The following is a 24,565-nucleotide window of genomic DNA, read 5'->3' as shown; positions in this document are numbered from 1 at the left end:
CAAATCAGAGTAAAAGTATTTAAGTAGTGTACCATCCAGAGAGCAAGACGTAAGATTTTCAGGAAAAATGACATGAACTGAGAAGATGTGATTCTTACTACACAGTATCCTTGCATGTAGTTGTTATGTGAGGTAACATTTTCTGTTTGATCATCTGGACAAGTCAAAAGAATAAGATATTCAGAGGTACAGAATAAAAGAGTAAGGTATTCAGAGAGCCCCGACCTTCTTTAGACCTAGAAGAAAAGTATTGCATTTAAACTAAATACAAGCTATGAGCAATGTCTAAGAGTTTATTCACTCCCATATCAAAGAATATCTAAAAGGAAGAAACATAAGATTCTTATTATGTAGATGGGAAGCTAGCAGGCTTTCAGTGTGCATATTAGTACAGGTAAATATTAAGGGATGTTAATTCTAACTCCATTGCATTGTCCATAGATGAACATAATGTGTCCACACCCACCCCATTTTTTGTCTTCTTTGAAAGTGTCCGACTAAATTTTGTTCCACGTTAAACAATGTGCTTATTCCTCTAACTTCATATACCTCTATTTGTATTTTCTCTCAGGAACAACAGTCCCCAAAAAAATTTCAGAACAGTCAAGGCCACTGTATGTAACCAATCATAGAAAGAAAACCAACTTTTGCTTTCAGGAATATGTATAGAAATATTCTTTATTCTTAGTGATTCTAGAATGGCTGTAAAACTATATGATGCTCATTTTAGAGGAAAAAGGAGGCTATGGATACCCATTCCCCATGTGCTAGGAGAAAAGCCATGATATGTTCCCAATGGGGTAGTATTGGGAGCTACCAGTAGATCCTGAAGAAAGTTATTAAAGTAGAAAGAGACAACAAAAGAGAAAACTTATGAAGGAAGAAGAATGGTTTTGTCTAATCCTTTCCCTAGTCTGATATTTTATAAGAGACCTGGGTACTACAGTGAATACCAGCCGACCTTGGGAAATAGCTTAGCTGCCTTATACTCAAATTACTGCTTTCCCTGTCAACCTCTGGCTGCCTGCTACCAATGTTCAGGGAAGGATTCAACTCAAGATCAATGCTGCCTTGTGAGAAACTCACAGGCCAGCCGCAGGGTGTCCACTGTAGCATGACCTCAATCACTTCAGTCTTATCGACTGCTAAAGACTAAGACCATCAGAGACTGTAATGAGAACTAAGATGCTTAGCGTGCTTACAGATGAAGAAATCTAATTTTAGGTTTCCTAATCTTGAATTGAATACCTGGTAGGTATTTTACTTTGAGAACGTGTCACACAATCTGAAGGTATAGTCTGATGGTTAATTGCCATCATCTTTCTTTGCTTTATTAAATTACAGCCCCTCAGGTTTCAATGGCTGATTCAATACAGCTTTGCTTTGCATTGCAAAGATTTGCAGCAGATTCAGAGCCTGTTATTACCTCTCAACTAGAGAACAGTAAAAAATGAAGGGCAGTAAATTAAAATTTGATAACACAATTGCAAATGACTCTCCCACAACACCATGAGTTTTGTTGGAGCTAGGTGTGGGGAGGGTCTTTATTAAATACTTAGGGCTCTGGAAAAATTATGAATTTCTTATACTTCACTTTTATTTTCTCATGTATATTACATAACAGTGATAATTTATTCTAAAAGATATGTATTTCAAAAACGTGAGGAATGGGCTGAATAATTTTGGTCATTCCTTTTTAAGTGTAAACTTTGAAAAATAAATAAATAAACAAAAATACGTTATTTCTAAGGTAATAAATCCTTTCTTTAGAGGTGGTCCCCTGGGTAAATTGTGACATATATTTTTCTGCAAATTAAGCCTTTTAAAACTATAGTCTCAGAGTGAAAAAAATGTATGCATACTTTTCGCTACTAATAAAATAGAGCAATTACATACCCTTCCTCCAAAATATGGCAGTTCTGTTTGTTTTTACAAAAATCATGTAGTTTTGTAATACACTCTGGAGCATGAAAAAAATAACTAAAAGAATACCTCTTTTCCTAAGACTGTTGGGTACTAAATTTTGTTTTTTTTTTTTTTTGCTTTGTGTTTTTGTATTGAAGTCCATCTAATTTGGAGCATTTATATTTGAAAAGGGACTTTCACTCCAGTTGTTTTTGCAGGCAAAGTATCAACTCTATCATTTGATTTTTGTTTCCAATAAAATAATTAAGGATGAAAATTCAAACACAGTATGCATTTATTGTATAAAAATCTTGAAGCAAACATTATTCGTATAATTCTTGGCATTTAAATATTGCTTTATGATAAGACCAAGATACTAAGAAATTGCCAGCAAAAAAAAAAAAAAAAAAAAAGGAAGACTTACCTGTAGAATTGAAAAGGATAATATAAAATGTTTCATCAGTTTCAGGGGTATCATCATCGTTGATATACACAGATAAATTCTGCTCCCTTTCTCCAACATCAAACAAAATGACACTGTTCTTTCCACTGGGAACAAAGTCTCCCTCTTCAGCTGTTGCATCTCCATTAACAGTAATATACTGGACAACAACAGCGACATCAGCAGATCCATTCCTTAGGACTGTAAAGTTTGCAACACTTCCTTCTTGAACACTCACTGTCACAGGTTCTGAAAATACAAAAGCAACAAATCTGTCTGAGTTCAAGCCTGAGTTGCTTGCATTTGCTCTGTTTTCTTAATTCTCTCTAGTAGGATCTTCCTCTTCAATGAAACAATAAGATGTATGTGATAAAGGTAGGAAATAATTCAGGTACGAGAGAATATTTTGTACCTTGCCTCCTAACTGATCTCAACATCAACAAAGAGAAAAATGACACACACAAAAAAATGGGAAGGTTCTGAAGGAAACAAATATAAATTAAATACAAAAAAAAAAAAAAGTTTGGGGAGCTTTTCCACTTGCTCTTTTGGGATTACGATTTCGCAATGATCTGGTTTGTGAAAAAAATCCGTTTTAGGTAGTGTATGTATTCCACATTTATAAACAATAATATCTAACCTGCAAAATAAATGGGATCATCATTCTTTGTTATTTGTAAAATTGCAGTGGTTACATTGCCCAGCCTGGCTCCACCGGTAGCATTGAATAAACTGATGGTGAATACTTCCTCCTCTTCAGGCACCTGAAAGTATTAAGACATTAATTTCTAGCATACAAAACACTGAAGAATTTAAAATGAAAAGTTAGGGGGATTAATAAGCCAGAGATTTCTGAGTGTTGTTTTTATTTGTCAGTCCTTATGTGTCTCAAGAGGGATGATAATTCATACAGTTATACAGAAATTATCATCCATCTACAGTTTTTGTAAGTAAGTCCCTTCCTCTTTATCTTGCACAGATGACCCAAAAGTTACCTTCCAGTTTTATGTTTCTGATACATGTAGTTTTTTTTACAGCTTTATTTATTTATCATTAGGTGTAATCTTTCTTATATTACTTCAAATTTATCAGCATATAGGATTAGGATTGAAATTAGGATTCCAGTTATCAAGATACGAGTTTCAGTCAAACTTTCCTATAACTTTACCACAGTACAATTACTCTCAGCTTCTACCTTTTTTGTTTAGAGGTATGCACAGCTTCTGAAATTTCTCTATGATTTGCAGACATTATCTCAGTTCTACCCAAGTATTTTGATATTTCCTACAAGTTATTAGGCTCTTGAGAAACACACATTCCTTTTTTCTCCTTATACTCTAATGTTTTAGTACTTACTCTTTGTCCCATATTCTCACCCCAAAACACTGTAAAAGTGTTTACCTCATCTGGCAGTGAGTAAATGGTGATATTTTTTGAAAACTCCAGATTATCAAATAAAATAGTCCCTTGCTCTGGATAGACGTCATTGGTACATGCTGGATCAACAACCCAAGACACACTAACATTTCCATAGTTTCCTTGATTTCTTACAACTCTGTAAACAGCTAAAAAACATAAACAGAGTCAGTGTGCATATTCAGAGCAACAGAAATCAAAAAGGAACATCTGAAACATCTGAAACTGAGAAAAAGGAAATACAATAATAACCAATTTCACTTCTTATGAAACCAGTAACATGTTGGAGTGCTACAGAAAAGGACACACAAAGACAGATTACTAAAGCAGTGCAAACTGCTTTAATTTCACATGTTAATTCTTGCCTGTAAAAGTAATTGATAACTGAATAGATCAATTAAAATCACCCATAGGAAGATTTAACTCTATGTTTCTCTTATATAACACCCCATTCTTCATTCTCCACCAACAGAGCTACTACCTCCACGTTGCACTTTGCACATACATCAGTACTCCATCCCTCCTGTCTGGAAAATTCTCTAGCAATCCTTTTTACTCAGTTAATCCCTCTGTTTTTCCACACCCATACTTCTCCACTTCACTCTCCGCTGCTCATCTTGCTTGGCATTGTACCAATCTGTAAAGTCCTGAGTGGAGATTTTAGTAAGAAGTCTCCTAGACTTCTGTTATCCTAGAACAGGGAAAATAAGACTTGCAGAAGCAGACAGCAGATAAAGAAGTAACTCTAATAAAAAGGAATTACCGGTATGGATGACTTCTCCTTTGCTTTCACTTATTGTTACTGTTAGTTCGTAAGGTAGAAACTGAATGATACCATGCGGATCATCATTCTTCAAAATGGTTATATTGACCATTGTGGCATTCCCCAACTTGCCTGGCATTTCACTGTAGCCACTAAGTACCACAGAATATAGCTCATCCAGCTAGAAGAGGGAAACTCAGTCAGAACAAAAATACATATTCAACATCCACATCAAAAACAAAATGGTCTATAGTCCACAGTCCCCCATCAGGCAGAAAGGGATACAAACTTAAAATGAAATCACACACATTCTACATGCAATAAACGTTTGTATAATGCTATCAAATAAAGGAAATTGTGAGAACTTTCTATCTCTAAAAGCATCAGTTTCTCCAAAAGTCTATTATTATTATAAGCAAGGACTTATTTTGTGTACTTAATTTAGAATCGCATAATTTCACAAGTAATGTTTGTAACACACTCTGAAATGTAAATTTTCTTTCCTCCAAGACTTCTTAAGATTCCTGGCTTTGTAACAGGTAAAGCAAAGATTTTTAAACCATGGACAGCATGCTAATTTAGAAAGAATTGATCAACTGGCTTTATTAATCTAATGGGACATGGTACTTTCAAAAAAGTATCAGAGAACATTAGAAAAAAATATTGCATTTATCTATCTAGAAAACAGCATTACTCTACACTGGGGAGAACTCAGTGAAACTGGCTGGTGGTTAGCAGTAAAGAAACACACATGAACTGGTTCTTCACATACAATTCAATTAAACAATGGTGTTCAGTACTACAGAATGTCATGGATGCTAAAACCTTACCTGCGTTCAAAGCGTAACTGCTTCAATTAACAGAAAGAAAATCTGAAGGCACCCAAAGATACCATCCATTACTCCAGACATCCTTGGACTGCCCACCATTGGAGGCTGGGATGGCATTCTGGAGGAAAGTGATTATATATGTCCTGCTCATGTATGTGGCTTTTGGCCACTCTTGGAGATAGAAGAGTATAAAAGGACCTCCTTATTTTTTAGTCCTGACACTACAATTCGTATGTTTTTGCCTGAGCATTTCAGCAGGATGACTTACCTAGTCTAATAATACTGCTGTAAGCAGGGAAATACTTTTATCTCAGCCTGCTGATGAACTAGTAAAAACTGGGAATGGAACTATTAAATAACCCGCTGTTTTAGTGCCTAAGTTTTACTAGATTAACTTATGTTCCTGGCTTCTGTAGTGGAGTTCAGACTTCTTATGTCTCCTTTCTTTGGAGTATGTAGGGAAAAGAAACCTGAATTTCTACAGCAGCCTATGCAATTGAAGTTGGAGTTGCTGTGATCCCCTGATTTCCTCATCATATGGTCCTCCATCCCTCCTTCAATCCATGACTGATGACCACCTGGCCCTACAAAAAGATTATTAACCTTCCTAAAACCTTTATGTTTTGTAAAGCTGGCTTTCTGACATCTTACTCCTAGATCAGCTCATTAGCAGGATCAGACAAACACAACTAACTGCTTATGCAAAATACAGCATAGGAATGTGCATGTAAAGGCAGCAAAAAATGCTGAATCACAGCAGCTAAAATTTATGTTAACATAAATGTGGTAAAATCAAACCCTTGCAAACTTCCTGATGGAATCCAGGATGGCTGATGCACAGGAAAGGGAACAAGCTACAGAAAAGCAGAAAGCAAAGAGAAAAGCAACAGACACATGCCTCAAATTGTGCAGATTTCTGGGATTACAAAACAATAGAGATATCAGAGAAATGAATATTCAGGCAAGACTGACAAGACCTGATTTGTATTGATATAAAGTGCTTTCATATGGTGCTTGACTATCTTATAGGCCTTTCAGTCACTCCTCCTCTATCTATTTCTCACACTTAAGAAAAAGAAAGCCTTCAAATGTTACAGAAAAATTGCTGGTATTTACAGGTGAAACCATCTATATTTTAGTAAGTGACAAACAAATATGTATGTGAATGCAATTTAAAGAGAGAAAAATATTAATTCTTACCTCTGGAATCCCATCCATCCTTGTCAGTAGAGTAATTATGATCTCTCTTTCACCAGGCTTAAACTCCAGAATTCCTGTGCTTCCATAAAACTCATTATTATCTCTTGGTTCTACAGTGTAGCGCAGAAACTGTCTGATGAGGCTTCCTCTAGTGCGAACAATCTGCAGCTCAACAGACTCCCCTTCCTGCAAAAAAATAAAATTAATCTTTTTCTAGCACTCTGTTAGAACTAAGTCGTCTGTAATGTTTAAGTGACGTTACTCGGATAGCTACCTTGATGCTGTAGGGACCTCTGGAAGAGGAAGAAAATTCGAACACTCCTCCAGGATCATCGTTTTCCAAAATTGTAATTTCACAAGTAGTAAACCCGTATTTCAGTATCTGATTTTCCACACTGACCCTGAGAAAGGAAGGTAAGAGGTTTTTTTCAAGTTGCAACTCTGTTTAGCAAATCCATACAGAGGAGATCAGGATATTGACAAATTTTATGAATAAATTATGAAAGCCAACAGTTACCTACAAGGATTAAAACAAGTTAAGAATGATACAACATCAGAATGTTTTATCCATTCGTAAAAAATAAATAAATAAATAAATAAAATAAATAATTGCCTCTGAAGTAACTTTTTGTTTGTTTGTTTCTGATTAGCTTTTTATAGCTAGTAACTCTGTTGTTTGTTTGTCTGTTTTTGATAACACATGCACACAACACACAGGAAAAGAAACAGAATAGTGCCAGGAAAAAAAAAAAAAAAAAGTTAGTTAAATTCAGAACTACTTTGTACTTGGATCAAGGTATAAAGGAAATTCCAAAATCACCTATGCTGAGATTACACTGAAAAGCATAAATTTCCATTATTGCTTTGTTTGTCAAAGTTTACTACTGACATAAAGAGGCAGAAATTTGACCCTCGATACCATGGATTTCATCCTCAGCTCTGTGTTAGCCTGCCTTCTGTAGATGTGGAGACTACCTGTAGGATCCCTGTCTGACTCTACAAAATGTTGGACCTGCTCTCAGTAGCTCAGACTCATTCCCCTTTCTCATTACTCCTTTAAAGCACATGCTGAATGGTGCAAGAATGAAGTACGTTGACCAAATACGCATACTTCAGATTCCTCTCAGTAAAGGATTTCTCTCTCTGGGCTTCTCCTACACCATCTTGATCGTACTCTGTGACAGGAATGGGCAGTATCTGATAACAGTAATGAACCTTGCATATTACTTGCTTGCCTTTCCTCAGAAGCAGTAATTTTCATCATTTTAAATTTCTTATATTAAAAATTCCAGAGAAGCACTATTGCAGGATGCATCAAGAATACACCTTCAGATTGATGGTCTGCATATGATTTATTACATGTAGTTTTAGGTACTTAGATTCCTTTGCATCTTTCACGTTTCCTGTCAGTATTGTATTTTTCAATGAAATCGTGGTCCTGCATACTGTACATATTTTTGTGCTTTCACTGTGCTACAACCTAGACTTTATCAAACACTATTTCATGAAGAAATGTGATCTATTATATCCAGTTTTTGAAATCAGGCCCAGAACTGTGTCCAGAAGCACGTTTTAAGTAACTGGAACCTACACACACAAAAACAACTTAGCATTGTTGTAGCACAGTCTACAGGACAGGGTACAGGATGCAAAATAGGTAATACCTATTTAATAGAGTAACGTGCTCATGTTTGTTACATGTTTAAAAAAAAAAAAAAGTCGGTAGAAAAAATAACCTGTGTTATATAAATTATATGCATGTTAGTCTAAATCAAGATAACTTTCCTTGTCTTTGACTAGAGAAAATTACTCTGTAACTCTAATCAGTTCAGCCATTTAGTTGGGGCAAACTGTATTTGTAGCAGTTTAAAACAATTAATTCATTATTCCATGAAACACTCAAATATCAAACACTGAGCCATGCATTCATAACTTTCATCATTCACAGATCCTACATAAAGAAATGCCTTCAAGCAAGAACCCCATGCCATCAAACGAAACACCAAAGGGGAAGCATGCGTTGTCTGAAGAGATGCAGAGACGTGATTCTTGGGGGGGAAAGAAATGATAAAGACAGTTTCTGTCCAAACCAACCACTTCTAAAACAAAGCATTGATTCACTGAGGACAGAAAACAGTTCACCGCACTTACCCAAAGAACACGACAAACCTTTCTGTCTCTACCCTGTCAACACAGAGGAAAAAAAAAAAAAAAAAAAGAGGATGTAGAAAGTAATGAAAGTGCCACTTACTAAAATTTCAATACTACCCATCTTATAAAAGAACAAAAAACTAACAAAAGGGACAAAAAAAAAAAAAAGAAAAAGAAAAAAAAGAAGGCTTTCTTTTTACTTTCCAAAAGTTTATAATGTTCTTTTTATGGGAACCCTGCTTGCTTGGCATTTTCCTGTTGACAAAGGCCAGCAAGTGGGCAGTTCCCACTTAGGAGGAGTGACCCCATGACCAATTCAGCATGTCAAGAGCCACTCAAGGTGTTCCCTACCAAGCCCTCCTCAAAGAGCTTGATTACTGACTGCGTGATCACAACTGCAGCAGCCATCCACGATTATAACCCTTTATTAGGGAAATACATCTACGTGCCTCTGTGATATGGTGTTTCATCAGTCTGACAAAGTAATGATAAAAACAGATAAGCACAGAAAGAGTACTGATGGGTACACAAGGAAAAGTAATTAGGCACAAAATCACAGCAAACCTCATTTACAACAATTTTTTAGTTAATCAGATTACCAAAGTAGTATATATACATGTATAACATAAATACAAATATAAGAAAGAGAAGCAGAAGGAGAAAAAGGGGAAAAAGAGGGGACAAGGAAATAAAGGGACAAAAAAAAAAAAAGAAAAAGGGGAAAGGAAAAGGTATTTGCTAATCAAAGGTTAAAAAATTAAATCAAGTTTCAACCAAGCATTTATAACAAAACTGCCACATGAAGTCAGTCAAAAGGGCAGCATTATTCTGCAATAGTAATCATGTATTTTGGCTTTCTTAATCAAAAATACATTAAATACAAAAACTGTATCGTCTATCAAAGCACCAAAAACAGATTAAAACAGTGTTTGTAAGGTGATAATTGGGCTCCACTAATCTCAAAAATAATTTAAATTTGGAATTCAATACAGACAAGAGTTCACTCTAAATTCTGAGAAGTAAATACATTCACAGACGTTCTTTCGAATAGGAAGTCTGAATTAATTGAAATTTGTTATTGATATTCACTGAAGCTAGGTATATATTGAGACATTCTCCCTTCCCTCAGAAACATGCAAAAGCATTCAAAAAACAGCAAAATATTAACACAATGAAAAGATCAAGGAGAAGATTCCAGAGTTGGTAATGCTAAAATTTAATTATATCGCTAAGCTGTTAGTAAAATAATTTACAACAGAAAATAAAAATGAATCACTATATCAAGTGAGCTTTTGATATGTATTAAACCTAGACAGCTTTCAGGTCAGGAAGCAACCAGTAAAATTCAGTCCATCAACTGGTAAAAAAGAACATTGTTCAGGTGGTTTCTCCATACAAACCCCATCTTGAACACCTGGATCCTTTTATTTATTTACTTATTTGTTTGTTTGTTTGTTTATTTATTTATTATCTGGTCATTTTTTTTCTCTGGCTGATACCATGAGTGGTCAGACCGCTATCACTGCCCTGGCACAGTAATGTTAGTTACTTCTCCAAAAAGTCATAAAACATCCTATGCAGAAACTTAATAGAAGCAGCTAGGTTTAGGTTTCCAGCTCCAAGATGCTGTTAAGCAAACAATGAATGAACGAAGCTGTGGCTGCCCCATCCCTGGAGGTATTCAAGACCAGGTTGGATGAGGCTGTGGCCAACCTGATCTAGTAGGTGCCATCCCTGCCCATGGCAGAGGGGTTGGAAGTGGATGATCTTTAAGGTCCCTTCCAACCTGAGCCATTCTGTGATTCGAAGAATGGTGCACTCAGTAGTATTCTTTATATCTATACTCTAAGGCATATACATGTAACTTTTCATAACATAGAATGCATATCCCTAACAAGAAATTTTTAAAAAATAGTATTGAAAAAAAAAGAAGAATTAAGAGAACAAAGATAAATTAGGAAAGTACATTTTAAATTTAAATCCAAAATGTTTGTTGTAAAGTATTCTCACAGGTTTACTTTTTTCTAGGAATAATAAAAAAAAAAAAAATCCCAATTCTATTGTTTTGAACAATTACATTGTAATGCAATTATCATACTCACATCCTGCAAACTTTTATCCTTTTAATCCAAATGCTTGCTTTTCGGTTCAGTGTACTCTTCATGTGCTAAACCTAAGTCCATACAGGGCTAAACCAGGCAAGGTGAAGCGTTCAGCAAATAGCTGCATAATACTTCCAGCAGCCAGCTCAGATCGACCCGGAGGAGCTACGGGGCTGGACACAGGGTCCGTGCCACCAGAGAGCTGCCAGGACACCAGCCCCATCCCCTGCCACGTGCACTTCCAACCTCGAAGAACAGAGGGGCGTTCATATACCACCCTTACACCACGGAGGAGATGCTCCCAGACTGCCTGACACTACACGGGTCCAGTTCAGTCCCGTTTCACTCCTCGTGGTATGTGAAACCAGCTCTTTAGGTGTTCCTCTGACAGCAGTATGGAAACAGGACAAAGAGGGCTATTCAGAAGCAGCAATAAAAGTTAAAACAGCTGCTTTGACATGGTGGCTTAACCGTGGCCAGCAGCTCCTCCAGCTAGTGAAAAGAACTCTTGACCAGGAATAAGGTGATACCAGTCACTGGGAAAGCCACTTCCCTGTTTTTATCCTCAGCTTATTTTTTCCTGTAAAATGGCTATGTATGGACATGAAGTTTCATATCGTCACAGACAGTAAACCCTGGCAATGCTTATGATGCTGCCAAAAGAAATACAACCTCAAAGTGTGTAAAGCATTTCTTATACAACAAGACTAATGTGAAATGACTGATCATTAGGGAAATTCTTTCAGTAAAAAAAATCATAATTATTATGTAGCAAGAACTACAGATGAATTAGGACAACTGACAGGAGCTTCAAAATGTTTCTTACACTTTTTTAAACATGCAGTACAAGAAAATAGGAGAAATTAGAGTTTTGACTAAGTTTAAGGTACCATGAGAATTTCAATGTTAAGAACTAACTAGAACCACAAAATAATTAAATAAATAAATGAAAAATAGCTTTGAAGTTAATAACTTTTGACAAAATCTGGAATTTCTGCAGAACCTGAGTGTTCTGAAAGACACATGAGAAACTTAATTTCCACTGTGAATCTACATGGCTGTCATTATTAAACCACACTTCTCTAAAAGACTTTCTTTTCTATCAGGGTATCTCAAAAAGGGGGAAGTGAAATTGCTTGTGGAACATTACTCAATTTGCTTGCATTCAGTGTTCACCCCCTCTTCAATTTTTTCAGGATTATCTACTGATTTAATTAGAGGCAGGCTCTAGCTCTAAAGAACTCCATTAAAGTAGGATTTGCCACATTAGACTTTCCATAGTGCCTCTCATCAGAGGAAACACCTTCTCTCCAGGTTTAATCCATCATTTATTTGATTTTTGAGGCTATTTTAATTTTTCTGAGTCATAGCAGGAGAGATATGTTGTTATTTTGAGAAGTAATGAAAACAAGCAGTAGGTGTCCAGCGCACTCATTTCAACATTCTACTATTTTCAAATGACTTTTTCCCCATTAAAACGCAGTCTGATCAAACCCTTGAGGCATCCCTGGAGGTTTTCAAGGCCAGGTTGGACTAGGCTGTGGGCCGACCTGATCTAATGGGTGGCATCCCTGCCCATGGCACTGGGGTTGGAAACTGATGATCTTTAAGGTCCCTTCCAACCCAAGCTATTCTGTGATTCTATGAAAATTTACATAAGTAAGATAGATATGGTTTTGAAACAGACACTAACCAAAGGGAATTACCAAGTAAGGAGAAAATCCTAGCTCCATTAAGCAGTATGGCAGTGAGTAACCCACAACACATAAACCCTTAAGCCCTGTCCATCAACACTACACAGTGATTTAAATGGCCCTCCTATGCTTTTCTAACTTTTTGACATGTAGCAACCTCTAAAACCCAAAAATGTTTAAAAACTGCCAGATATTTCACAGTGAAATAGTCAAGTCTGTATTTTACATTTGTAATTTTCAAAAAATTACTTCATAACTCATAGGTCTAATCATTTTCCACATAAACTGATGACAGAATGTCAGCCTATGGAAATCTGTATCCCATCACAGAAATCACTAGAACAATAAAAATCTTCAAATAACGTTGCTTCAGTTTATTATATATAGTAAATGAGATTTATGTCGTAACATATGCATATGGATCTGTTCTGGCATCCTAACTTCCATGAGTTAAGACTCAAAAAATGCTGGAGCATAAGGACTGCCTAAACAGTTGTCTGTTTGTTGATTATCACTTCCACAAAATAAAAGTGATTTATCCCCAGATCCCAAAGTCTCCAAGTTCTCAGTCTCACCACCACTCACTCATGAGCACAAACACAGGCCACGTCCCCAGCCCACATACCCTGCAGGTTCTGGCCCTCTGGTTGTGCCAGGTGCCAAACTGATAGCTGTCTGCACCTTAACTGGGGGGCTGATAACTGCCAGTGAGAGATTACGTTGTGTAGAAGGAAAAAACAGCAATCAGATTTAAAAAAAACTGATTTCTGTTTGTGCTTACCAGGTAAAATGAACAGCCCTAGTATGCATATATGCTCTCACAAAGCACACACACAATTTCCATGGCCTGTTCCACCTACATTCATCAAGAAGACCAAGGTCTTTCCTTTCTCACATAGATTTCACTACAGACATCTGGTTTTATTTATGCTTGGTCTCAATTCAGGCCTATTCAGATAGGGCAGGCATTCAACCTGAATCTGCTCCTAAAAAAAGAAAATATAAAGAAGCTTCAGCAGATACAAGACTCTCTTGCTCCTTCATTACTCATCATTACTCATCTGTGTTCTTTGGAATCATATTTTTCATGTTATACATTTTCCTCCAGTTTGTGGACAAAATTCAGAGCTAGTTTTAATATCTGTGGTCTAAGTATAGAGAGCATAAAGCAAGAAAGGATAACATTGTTTTTAATGGCTTGGAAAAAATATAGTTATGGATGCACTTAAAGCTTATTTAAAATTGAACTGCCTTGACAATACCACTAAGCCGTAAATAATACATCCTTGTTAGAACTAATTATTTTGATTATTTTACCCGTGCTATTAATAATTGCAATACATTGAATGCTTATGAACATATGTCTATGTCTGTAGTTTCATTAAAGTTCTTACATGCTTTCTTTTCTCGCTGACTTATGCTACAATTTACGGAACAGTACAAGCACATCTACAGCACAGTGCATCTTTGTTTTCATGCTCATTCACTACTGCTGTGAGGTGCTGGCTGCCAGCCTCGGAAACTGAAATCTTCTATTTGTCCACAAAATACCAACCAGGCTGAAAGCAATAGCACGGGCGTACACGTAACCCTGCCAGTATCCTTCAACCCTAATTTGAAGAGTCATGTCTAGTACTGAAAGGATGATCTCTGCAGTCATTTCATTCTTGGCTTCTGCTAATTAGTTGAAGTGAGGGATGCTACCAAGGTCTAGAGAAAAGTTCAGATTCTATCTCCTCCTTGCTTACTTCTTTTTCCAGGACAGACCACCTGTTCCTCGGTTCACTCTCTGACCCTGCCAAGTGTGGGAAAGCTGCTTACTGTTGGCACACTTTTCACCATCCACTTCATGATCAACAGAGCCTACGGCTTGCACCATACACAGCAAAAGCAGAACACTGGTTGTATTTGTTCAGCTGCCAGTTCAATCCCTGTTGCAGCCACCATTTTCAAGGTATAGCCTACAGTTGTAACTCAGGATAAATGGCAGAAAACTGTACTTTCACACACGTGAATCAAAAAAGTTACCCTTTCATGCTGCTTACTTCTATCTACTTACTTGTTTACCTCAATACCACTCTGCATTCTTGGCCACCTTACACTCAAAACTTGAACCATCATTTCTAATCCTAGTTTCCCCCTTTGTGCCAGAGACTCTAAAAAAATTCCTTGAGACAAACCAGTTTCTCCCACAGAAAGAAAGCGGAGAACTGCTTGCAATAGTCTCTGTTTTTATTCTGAAAAGGATTGCCTTTTTAATGTAATGAGTAGCCAAGGTAGAATAAAATAACTAGTTCTGAACTACATGCATTAACCAGCCACCTTTTAATCAAGCAAGCCAATCCCGCAAAGGAATAACATCTTCCCTGTGTGCCATAAAGATGTTCGAAAACCATGTTTTCTGAAATGGGATCTTCTAGTGATCAACAACAGCGTGAGGAGCTTCTTGCCTATTGTTTGCTAATGTGGAATCACTGTGGATATCTGTTGTGGATATCTAAGAGCTAGCCTACGCTTCCTGTACAGAATAAAAATACTTCTTCTGCATAAGGTAAGGACTATGTAAGTAGTAGATGTTCAGTGTGGAAGCTGGTGCTGGCAGACCACTGTAGTATGTTTTCAGTAAAAGTGGAAAATGTACCTTAGACAAATAGGAGGTAATACAAGAGCACGTGTGGTGGTATTTCTGTATTTACTTATGTAACTGAGCTGTGGGAAGCAGGACAGACGATATAGCCAAGACACTCTTGTTAGTAACTCAAAGAGGGAAAAGACTCCTGATTATAAACTAATTTAAGTTTTCTGAACAGTGTTCACATGCAGATAATAGTATCACCTGAGGGCCCTTACAGCCTGTTATCCTAAAATCCTCCACTAGATGAGAAGGGAGACCAGAACACTGTGCTTCAGAAACCCCACTGCATTCTCATTAGCAGAAGACTGCAATAATAGTCACACTGGGATATTCTGGGGGCTATGAGCTGACAGAAGTATCTAATTATCAAGGAATATTGAACATGCAGATCAAACAAATAAACTGCAAGTCTAATTCTACAGTGACACCCAAGTTATAAATGTTTTTTCTGACAGAAAAAGTTCTGCATTGCTTTTTAGTTCTCACTTTAGTTTTTCCCATTATCTTACTAAATATTATTTTTCCGAAAAAAAAAAAAAGTGTTAAAACCAAGAGCTATAAAAAAGATCAAAACTGAAAGAACTTTCTAAATAGCATACAGAATTTTCATGAAAATATAAACAGTTAAGTCATTAGATAATAAATGCAAAATGGTTTCTTACATTGATCTCCAGTCAAAGAACCCATACACAGTCTGAAACAAGGGCCCACTATTTCTTCAGACACATATCAACACAATGCAAGCAATACCATGTAATTAACACTGTGCTAATCTGTTATGCATAAATCGAGTACCGCAGCTGATACATATGAATAGAGAATAGGGTACAATACCTGTCCAAAGTTAATAACACAGTTTCGTTCATTTCAGGTACATCATCAGCTTTAATGGTGATGTTAATTGTGGTATCACTTTGTCCAGATAAGAAAACCACGGAGCCGTTAAAAGGACTTATATCATCCTGTGTTACCGCCTTTTGATTGGGACCAGAGGGTTTCAAACTCCAGAACACAGTTGCTTGACCATCAGTCCCATCTCGATGCAATGCAATGGAAACCTGTGAAACACATTAATTTGTTGTGACTTGCAAAAGTAGATGCAAAACCGATTACTCCCTTGCAAATTACTATTTGAATAAATAATAATAAAAACAAAAGTTTGGCCAGTTCTAATTTGAGAATGGGAAATGATCTATCTTATTCAGGATTTGTCTCAGTCCTACTTTACATGACTATGCTCGCAATTGGTGAGAGAGACTAACTGCAGTATCTTTTGCTCTGTGTGAGCATCAAGGGCTAACTGGTTTTAGATACTTACACAGAAAGCAAAGACCAATCTCAGTTCTCTGGAAATCAGTAACAGATTATTTCAGAGCATTTTTTTTTTTTTTTTAAAGAAGAGAATATTTAGGATAAGACAGAACTTACAGGAAGGCTTTTCCTCACATTAATTGTCAAATGCTACACTGAATACAGCAAACTCCACCTTCTCCAAATAAGTTTTCCATAGCAAAAGACAATATAAAAAGGCTTACTTACCAGCGTAGCAGGGGAATCTTCTGGTTCAGAAAGAATAATCGGTAGATTGCTAATAAAGCCTATTTCTCCATTTGCAATATCTGGAGTAATCCTCAAAGAAATATTTCGAATTTCGCCTAATCTAGGACTCACAGATGGGACTAGAGGAATTCTATTCACCAGTTCAACTCCTTCCAGCTGTAGGAAAAAGTAAAAGAAAAGTGAGAAATAAGAAGCCTCAGCACCAAGTCAGAACAGTTCTGACATTTCAGAGTAATTTTCATATAAAGGAAGTATACATCTCCAGAGCAAATTCTTCCTACTGATAGCACTGCTGTTATAAAAATTTGTAAGTAGACATGTCAAAGAAATTAAGTGGATATTGTTGAGCTGTCAGCAGAATGGTACACCTCCCAGACAAATCATGTTAGTGTATGTAATTAAACACAGATCAAGCCAGAGAGAGAGACTCTGTTCCAGATCAGCTGACACATTACTAGAGCTATTAACAACAGTCACTGATGAGCAGCATAGGCAATTGTCTAACATCATTTTTTGTGTCTTGCATTGATAAAAATCTAGGGAAATCACTGAAGTCATAATAATTTACAGCCCTTGATCAAACAGCCAAATAATAATCCACTTTTCTTTCCTCTCCACAAAATTTTAAGGAATTCTCTATCTAAGAACTACCAGAGCCACATTAAGAATTTAAATTCAGTACAGTATTTCAAAACTGTATTTTACTTGTCACTGCATTTCTGATAGATTATAGATACTAAGAGGAAATAGATTTTTTTTCATCCTTTTCTTTAAAAGGGAAGCATCACTCGCTAAGCCCAGCACCAGTAGTGACACACCAAGGAAAGCAGAACTTGCTTGTTTAATTATTTCCTTTAAATATTATTTATTCCATGTGATTCTGTCTACATGCATCATTACAATAAATGTTTCCATAACAGATTTGCATATATTTCTGTGAACATTTCACTGGGGCATAAACTCCCACTGACATTTTTTCTTGGAGTTATCAGGTGTTATCATAGAGTAAAGCTTTATTTTTTGGGGATAAAATAGTGGCCTTTCTTAAATTCATATAGTAATCATGGTTCACCATTTCAAAAGATGATTTTTAAAGTCTTACAGTTCTTGAAACCAAACTCTATAAATATGTGGGCTGTATCATATTTTGTTCCACAACTGCTTGAGTAACACCCAGAAATATGCATGAACATTTATCTGATGATAGATGGAAATGTTTTACAAATACTGTATTTAGTAACTGATTCTCAACCATTCCAACTTGTTATCAAAAGTCTGAAGAACAGATGATGGCACTGTTTGTTTCTCCTCTTTTCTGAGCTTTCTCCTAGCATAGGCCCCGATTCTGCAATTAACAGGATGAAAGTGCACCATTGTGCGGTTATTAGCTCAGTAAACTTTCTGAAATACTACACAGCCAAAACAATTTGCTCTATTTAAAGTGTATGCTGTATTTGGATCCTGTATGGTACCTTTGGAATAAAGTAATAATCAATAAAGAACAGAGATTTTACTCTTTCTGCAATGTTTCCTTTAGTACCTTTTAAAGGAAACCAGTACAAAGAGAAAAAAATATATAGTTATTTGAACAATAACAATTAGTTTATGAGCTTAATTTTCAGAGTTAATCTTCCTAGCTATACCAAAAATCGCATCTCTGATTACAGCACGTTATTTAATTGAAGGTGTCACTAAGGAATATATCTCACATTAACATTATCTCCTGTACCTTTATTCATCCTACAGTTTCATTTGCTTCTCTGCTGATTCCTGAGTCAATTCTTTATTTTGCCTAAGTACAACTCATTCTAAACATGTTCACTGAGATTATCATTTATTCACGATGCAGAAGGATTGTCACAGTGATAAATAGTGGTGTTTTCCTTCTCTATGAGTTTCTAAATTAATTATTTGAGCTGGAAAGCTCCTCTGATTTAATTTCTTCAAACAAAGATTTTATTTATAGTTCATGGAGAAAGTACAGAAAAAAAAAAAAACAGATTGGAATCTACAGTTTGAAAATCCAGGCAAAGTGCTTGGAATGACTGAACATTCTGAAATATTTATCAGATGTGTGTCTTGACTACAGTCAAAGGACAAAAAAAAAAAAAAAAAAAAAACATTGAATACATGGAATTAGACATTTAAGAATTTTGTGGATCTCTCAAACCTCTTGCAATCATAAAACATACTAACGTGTTCTAGTATTTCAGAAGGCAATTCCTAATCTAACTGTGAATGCCATAAATAAATAAATAAATAAAATTGCATATTAGATAAACAATATAATTCTGGCAAAACTTTTTGTTCTCATTATTCCTCCTGTAAGAGAATGTAGGGAGAAGGATGTGGAGGGAGGAAATCTTTCAAAGGTCTTAGAAGTGATTACAACGTCTTTGGTAGACTATAAGGAAAATATAAAACCTGGCAAATTTGAAATTCATGGATATAACATCAACACCTTCAACGATGATAAAAGTTATCTTTTACAAATTGAGATAGAAAAAAAAAAGGAAAGAAAAAAGTGAAGAAAACTATACAGGGAAAAAAAAAAGTAAGTTCTCCTAACAAATTTATATATAAATGCAATATAATATACATATAATATATAATGTATATTTGACCCTTTTTAATTTAGAATAGTTCAGCTGGAAGAGCAAAGATCACAGTATCACAGAATTGTAGGGGTTGGAAGGGACCTGGTCAGGCTGGAGAGTTGGGCAGGAAGAAACCAGATGAGGTTTAACAAGAGCAAGTGTAGAGTCCTGCATTTGGGAAGGAACAACCGCAAGTATCAGTACAGGCTGGGGGATGACCTGCTGGAGAAGGACCTGTATCAAGCCCAAGATACATTTACTTGCATGTCATTTCTGAAATTTTTCCTGCTTCAGTAATTTAATTTTAAGAACCTTATTTTTTTCACGTTCCAAGTCAGAGGCCAAGCAGAAACATGCTTCAAGGGGCAAGCAACAGACAACGCTGATCTCATTTTGATAAATTCCATGATTAGTACCTGAATCCTCTTTAGTTTTAAAATTTGTTTAATTACTAATGATTAGGGATAGAAAACTTTATAGCATAGTTATGAAAGATGTCTTTTTAAATAAGAAAATCTTTGCTTCAGAGCTAAGCACTTTTTTTTTTTTACAGGAATGGTCATTTAAATTACAGTCAAGGGGAAGGATCAATTATTGAATCATATTCCTCATATTAAATAAGCTAAAAAACAAAAACAAAAACAAAACAGCTGAGATACCTGTATGAGGAAATGAGCACCATTTTGAAGAAATGCATCTTTTCTTATTGGTATACTCAAAGTATGATGTGTTTTTCCTTCTGGAAACAGGAGGATGCTGTTTCTAGACATATTTAGAATGCCATCTTTTGCTCTCTCAGGATCCAGAGCTCCAGCTGGAATATACAGTGCAGTATAAACTAACTGCACATTTCCAACTGTTCCTTTCTCCCTTACAAAACTCAAGGATAAAAAGCGTCCTGTTGGATTACTTTCAATCTTCTGATTCTCCAAAGGATAAAACTTTATTACGCCATAAACATCATCGCTGTCCTGAATGTAAAACAAAAGCTGCAAAACAGAAAACAGCATCACTTACTCAATGCTACAATTAATATACACCACAGTTTTCACGTTTTCATGAAAGTATGTCCTGACTGTCATCATACATTTTTATCGTTAGTGAATTGGCACTCAAGAAAGAAATCAGATTGACAGCCCCAAAGTGTTGCTTGTGCACAAGCAGCACACCACTGATAGCAGCAACTTTCCTGCTATGCCTCATCTATGTCAGAATGAGCTTTGAATAACTGATTTTTGGTTCAGCAGCCAAAGTGAATAATTTGAATATATTTCAGACTGTGAAAAAATCATTTAATTCACCAAATTCATTCCAATCATATGTTCAAAAAGCAAAGTAGGGACCTGAGTCACAGAATTGTCAGTAATGCTAATTACCCCTTATTTAAAAGTTCAGAGGTTAGTCTTAATCACTAAGCCATCCTCTTGAAGCTGTTACTCTGTGTAAAACATTCCAGTACCTACAGCAAATAAGCAAGTGAAAATAAATGCTCAACCTTCTCTTAGCAAGCAACCAATCAAGATAGCAGTTATGCAATGATATTTATGATGGGAATATTCTAAGCTAAATGCTACTGCATTAAATAGGTCTGGCCTTATAAAATATGTTAAGCCAAAGACTTTGGATGTGGCTCTTTATACTGAGAATACATCAGGTTGCTTCACTTAAACTCAAGCACAACTACTTCAATTTAGCCAATCCACCAAAACTGGTGGATCCTAATCCTAATCCTACTCCCTAATTATTATCTATCACCTCCTCAAAACAAGTTCTGAAATCAAACTTACCTCAGATGGTTCGCTGACTTCTGCGCCTCCCTGTATTGTATGAGCTAAGAGCTTCAGAAGATAGGGCTCTGCTTCTTCTGGTATGTTATCATCAATAATGGTCAGTGAAAGTGTGACCAGCATCTGTCCTTGATCAAAATGTATCTCCCCGGTCTCTGGAACAAGGTCTGCAGTCACAGGTGACAGATCACTGCTATTTCGAGTTATGACCCAGGTCACAGAAACATTTCCATGTGTTCCACCATTTCTTACGATCGTGATCCCTTCAAACCTGTGGTTTTGAATGAAAATAAAAATCTGTAACATGCAATTATAATTAATATCGGTTTACTTAGCTATCTGTTCCCTGGAAGATTTATACTGACTTCAGTGGAATCGATATTAACTGCTGCTACTGACATTTGAGTCAGGACTTAAAATTTGTGAAATCATACCACAGAAGTAGACTTTTCTCAGGTTGCTTATTCATGAGATAATATACATAAAGACATGAGTAATATATCTAAAGACATTAGTTAAAATTTATTTTGTTTACAGTAAGAAAGATACTGAGAAGAGGAAAGTTGGCATGTTTATATTTTTTCTCAGGAAAGATGTTAAATTTCAGAAAACTTTTTCTCAACTAAATTTCTACACTGTTTTATGGACTATATCAAAATACAATTGTCAGGCATGAGTGTTTAAATAATGATTTTATTTAAAATAAAGTGACTCAACTATTTGCCTATGCACTGAAATATAATTTATCAATATTTGTGATTATGGAAATGTCACGTTTCCTGTATCTGTGTATAAGAAAGAAAAAAAAAAAAGTGAATATTGAAGTGCTGGGCTCTACATACTAGAAATTGTTCATAAAATCATAGGTTGATACATTACCTCTTTCTCTGGGGATGAACCACCATCACTAGCTAGCAGTGGACATTTTTACTAAAACTGGCAATATTGTATAGATATTAGTTCTGCTTGTAAAGATGTGTGTGGAGATTTGTTTTTAATTTATCTGTAAAATTACATGTATTTAACTTTTTTGGAAGTCTATGGGTATTCAGTACTTCACAGAAGACACTCACCACCATTTTTTAACCAGAGACTGACTTTAAATACAGTATAGACAAAGATTTACTGGGAAAGGAAGCCTGAAATATATTTTCCACTTGTATGAATGGGTGTGTGGCCGCATCACAACTTCACTGATCCATCTTTTAGATTAAGGGTTTTTCAGTATTTTGATAATGTCATTAAATATTTACAGTTCTCATATATAGTTCATAAATATTAAAATACTTCTGCATAATTAGACATTTTCTCCCTTGAAAATTCTATATCGTTTATAATAATTACACAGTAGGTGATTTCTATATTAATTTTTCACTACTGATTTTATAATTACTGTCAGTGAAATCCTAAGGATGCTTTACAGTGCCAAACAAATCCCTTAACATGACGAGATACTGTTTGAAGATCTGTAGTACCTTGAAATTTGGTCTTCATCAATGATAACAGTTTGAGTAAACAGGATACTGTTGATTGAAAGCACTCCATAGGGTTTATCATTTGGTTGGATGGTGACGTGAACAACAGATGGATTAACCAAAACAGCATCTCCCTGTAACGTGTCCTTAAGGAGCATAATTTGGAAGGTCTCAGCAATTTCTGGTATGGCATCATCAAGGATCTTGAATTTCATATATACTTCATGAACTAGAGGTGTGAAGACAATAGTTGTATTTGGCTGAAGATCTAGGAAGTCTAAATTGAGCTGCGCATGTGCTGTTGAATTCCCAGTTATGATGGTGTAACTGACGGAGACTTCACATTCATCAGGTCCAATTAATTTTCCACTGTCATCCTTACCACGAATCACTTGAATTGTGAGCATTTCGACTTCCTCAGGCACCATGTAAGTGCTCTGAGCAAATCGCACAGGGCTGTCATTTTTCTTAATATTAATCTGAACAGAATTCCTTGTGGTGTTGATTTCAGCCCCTCCCTCCACACTCCTGAGATGAACAACAAACAATTCATCATTTTCAGGTATCTGGAAAAATAATAGTAGCAACAGGGTGTAAGTCCCATTTCAAATATATGCAGAACACTTACTTAGAAATATGTTATGTATATTTAGCAATAAAGGGAAATAATACAAACATTACAACCCTTTTCACATTAAAATAAACAGGCAAAAAGAAACTCGCTTGCAACTTTGAAAATCCCTTCTCAAAATTGAATGTTTCCATTTTCTAAGACATACTTCTATGCTATGGAAATATGAAAAAGTGGGAAAAGACAAAAAAAAAAAAAGGGCAAACAAAAACTAGGCAAGAATCAGATGAAGCTCTATCTTTCCAACTAGAGAGTGTGAGGAGATCCTAACTCAACTTGTGGAAGTTGCTCTGCTTGGACACAAGTGTTCCTGACAGTTATTTAGTCTGACATCTTTATTTGCTGATGTTAACACCATTTTACATCTATGCATGCCTGAAAGAACAGAGGAACAACATATGAACACAACCTACCTTGGCCCTTTTGTTCCTATTCAACGGGAAAAAGAACAGTTCCTACTTTCAGACAGACTCACATTCCCAGCACAGCTTCAGTCACAGCTCTGAGAAGGTGCTTGCTGATGCTTATCTATTAATTAGACTTTGGCATTTCTACATGTGGTTTGTTTAGAACTGCACTTTAGTTTTAGCTCTTTAGTCTCTAATAACTGATGCAGCAGACAAAAAAGAAGGGTTTATAAGCCTTGAATTGCAGAATTTAATATTTTTTACTTTATATTATTACATTTTATTCCCCAGTCTTGATAGGCTAAGTCTGTTTAACTGGAAAATATCATTATTTTATTAATACAGAGAGATTAGAAGGAAATATTTAAATATTACATAAGATCCTCACATCTCATTCTTGTTGTGGACTCTCAGAAAAAACAGTATTATTTGCTTCTGAGATAAATTCCACAACAAAATTGCTTATGTGTTACTAATGGCATTGCTTTGTTATAGGGCTGATGAATCCTTTCCATGTAGTTCTGTTTACTGAGCAAAAAAAGTTCAGAATTCCTTGTGGTCCAATATTTCTTCTCTTTTTACACATTTGTTAATTGGCCACCCTTAGATCCTGTTTCAGGGCACAAAGGGTATGCACGCCGCTGTCTTTGTAGCTGAGGCCAATTTTGTCCCTTGTTTGACTTGTGGCACTTAAACTTGCATAATATTATTGACTGATGCAGGTTGTTTGTTTTTTTTTCCAGCGTGAGATTTGCAAGCTCTCTGTCACCTCTCTCCTACACTACTATTTCCTATTTTATCTTATTAAAATTGATGTTAACTTACGCTTGTTTTAGTTCACTAGTTCATATACTGTCTTGCAGTACAAAAATACGCATTTGACAGTCAGAACGTACATGCCATTTTAGTTGCAGATAAAATCTTAGTATCCTACATAAATAAGGCATTGTGGAGCTTTCAATTACATCAT

The 24,565-nt window shown here is 35.8% G+C and overlaps 1 pseudogene across 1 annotated transcript in view; it reads right to left on the bottom strand.

Annotated features, from left to right (window-relative positions):
- Window positions 1-24,565, bottom strand: part of LOC310895899 (adhesion G-protein coupled receptor V1-like) — a 71,648-nt pseudogene that overhangs the window by 44,925 nt on the left and 2,158 nt on the right. Inside the window, exons 3-14 of the transcript in view lie at window positions 22,558-23,123; window positions 21,083-21,353; window positions 19,955-20,284; window positions 16,678-16,854; window positions 15,973-16,196; window positions 8,708-8,740; window positions 6,831-6,957; window positions 6,557-6,742; window positions 4,527-4,707; window positions 3,749-3,912; window positions 2,988-3,111; window positions 2,330-2,596 (exon numbers count right to left, since the gene is read on the bottom strand). The product of the transcript in view is annotated as an adhesion G-protein coupled receptor V1-like (transcript). The remainder of the gene's footprint in view (window positions 1-2,329; window positions 2,597-2,987; window positions 3,112-3,748; window positions 3,913-4,526; window positions 4,708-6,556; window positions 6,743-6,830; window positions 6,958-8,707; window positions 8,741-15,972; window positions 16,197-16,677; window positions 16,855-19,954; window positions 20,285-21,082; window positions 21,354-22,557; window positions 23,124-24,565) is intronic.

This window comes from Anser anser (assembly GCF_964211835.1).
Source record: "Anser anser genome assembly, contig: HAP1_SCAFFOLD_225, whole genome shotgun sequence".
NCBI classification, from domain to species: Eukaryota; Metazoa; Chordata; class Aves; order Anseriformes; family Anatidae; genus Anser; species Anser anser.
Note: the sequence above shows the minus strand (reverse complement) of the source record. Positions and strands in the feature narration are given on the sequence as shown.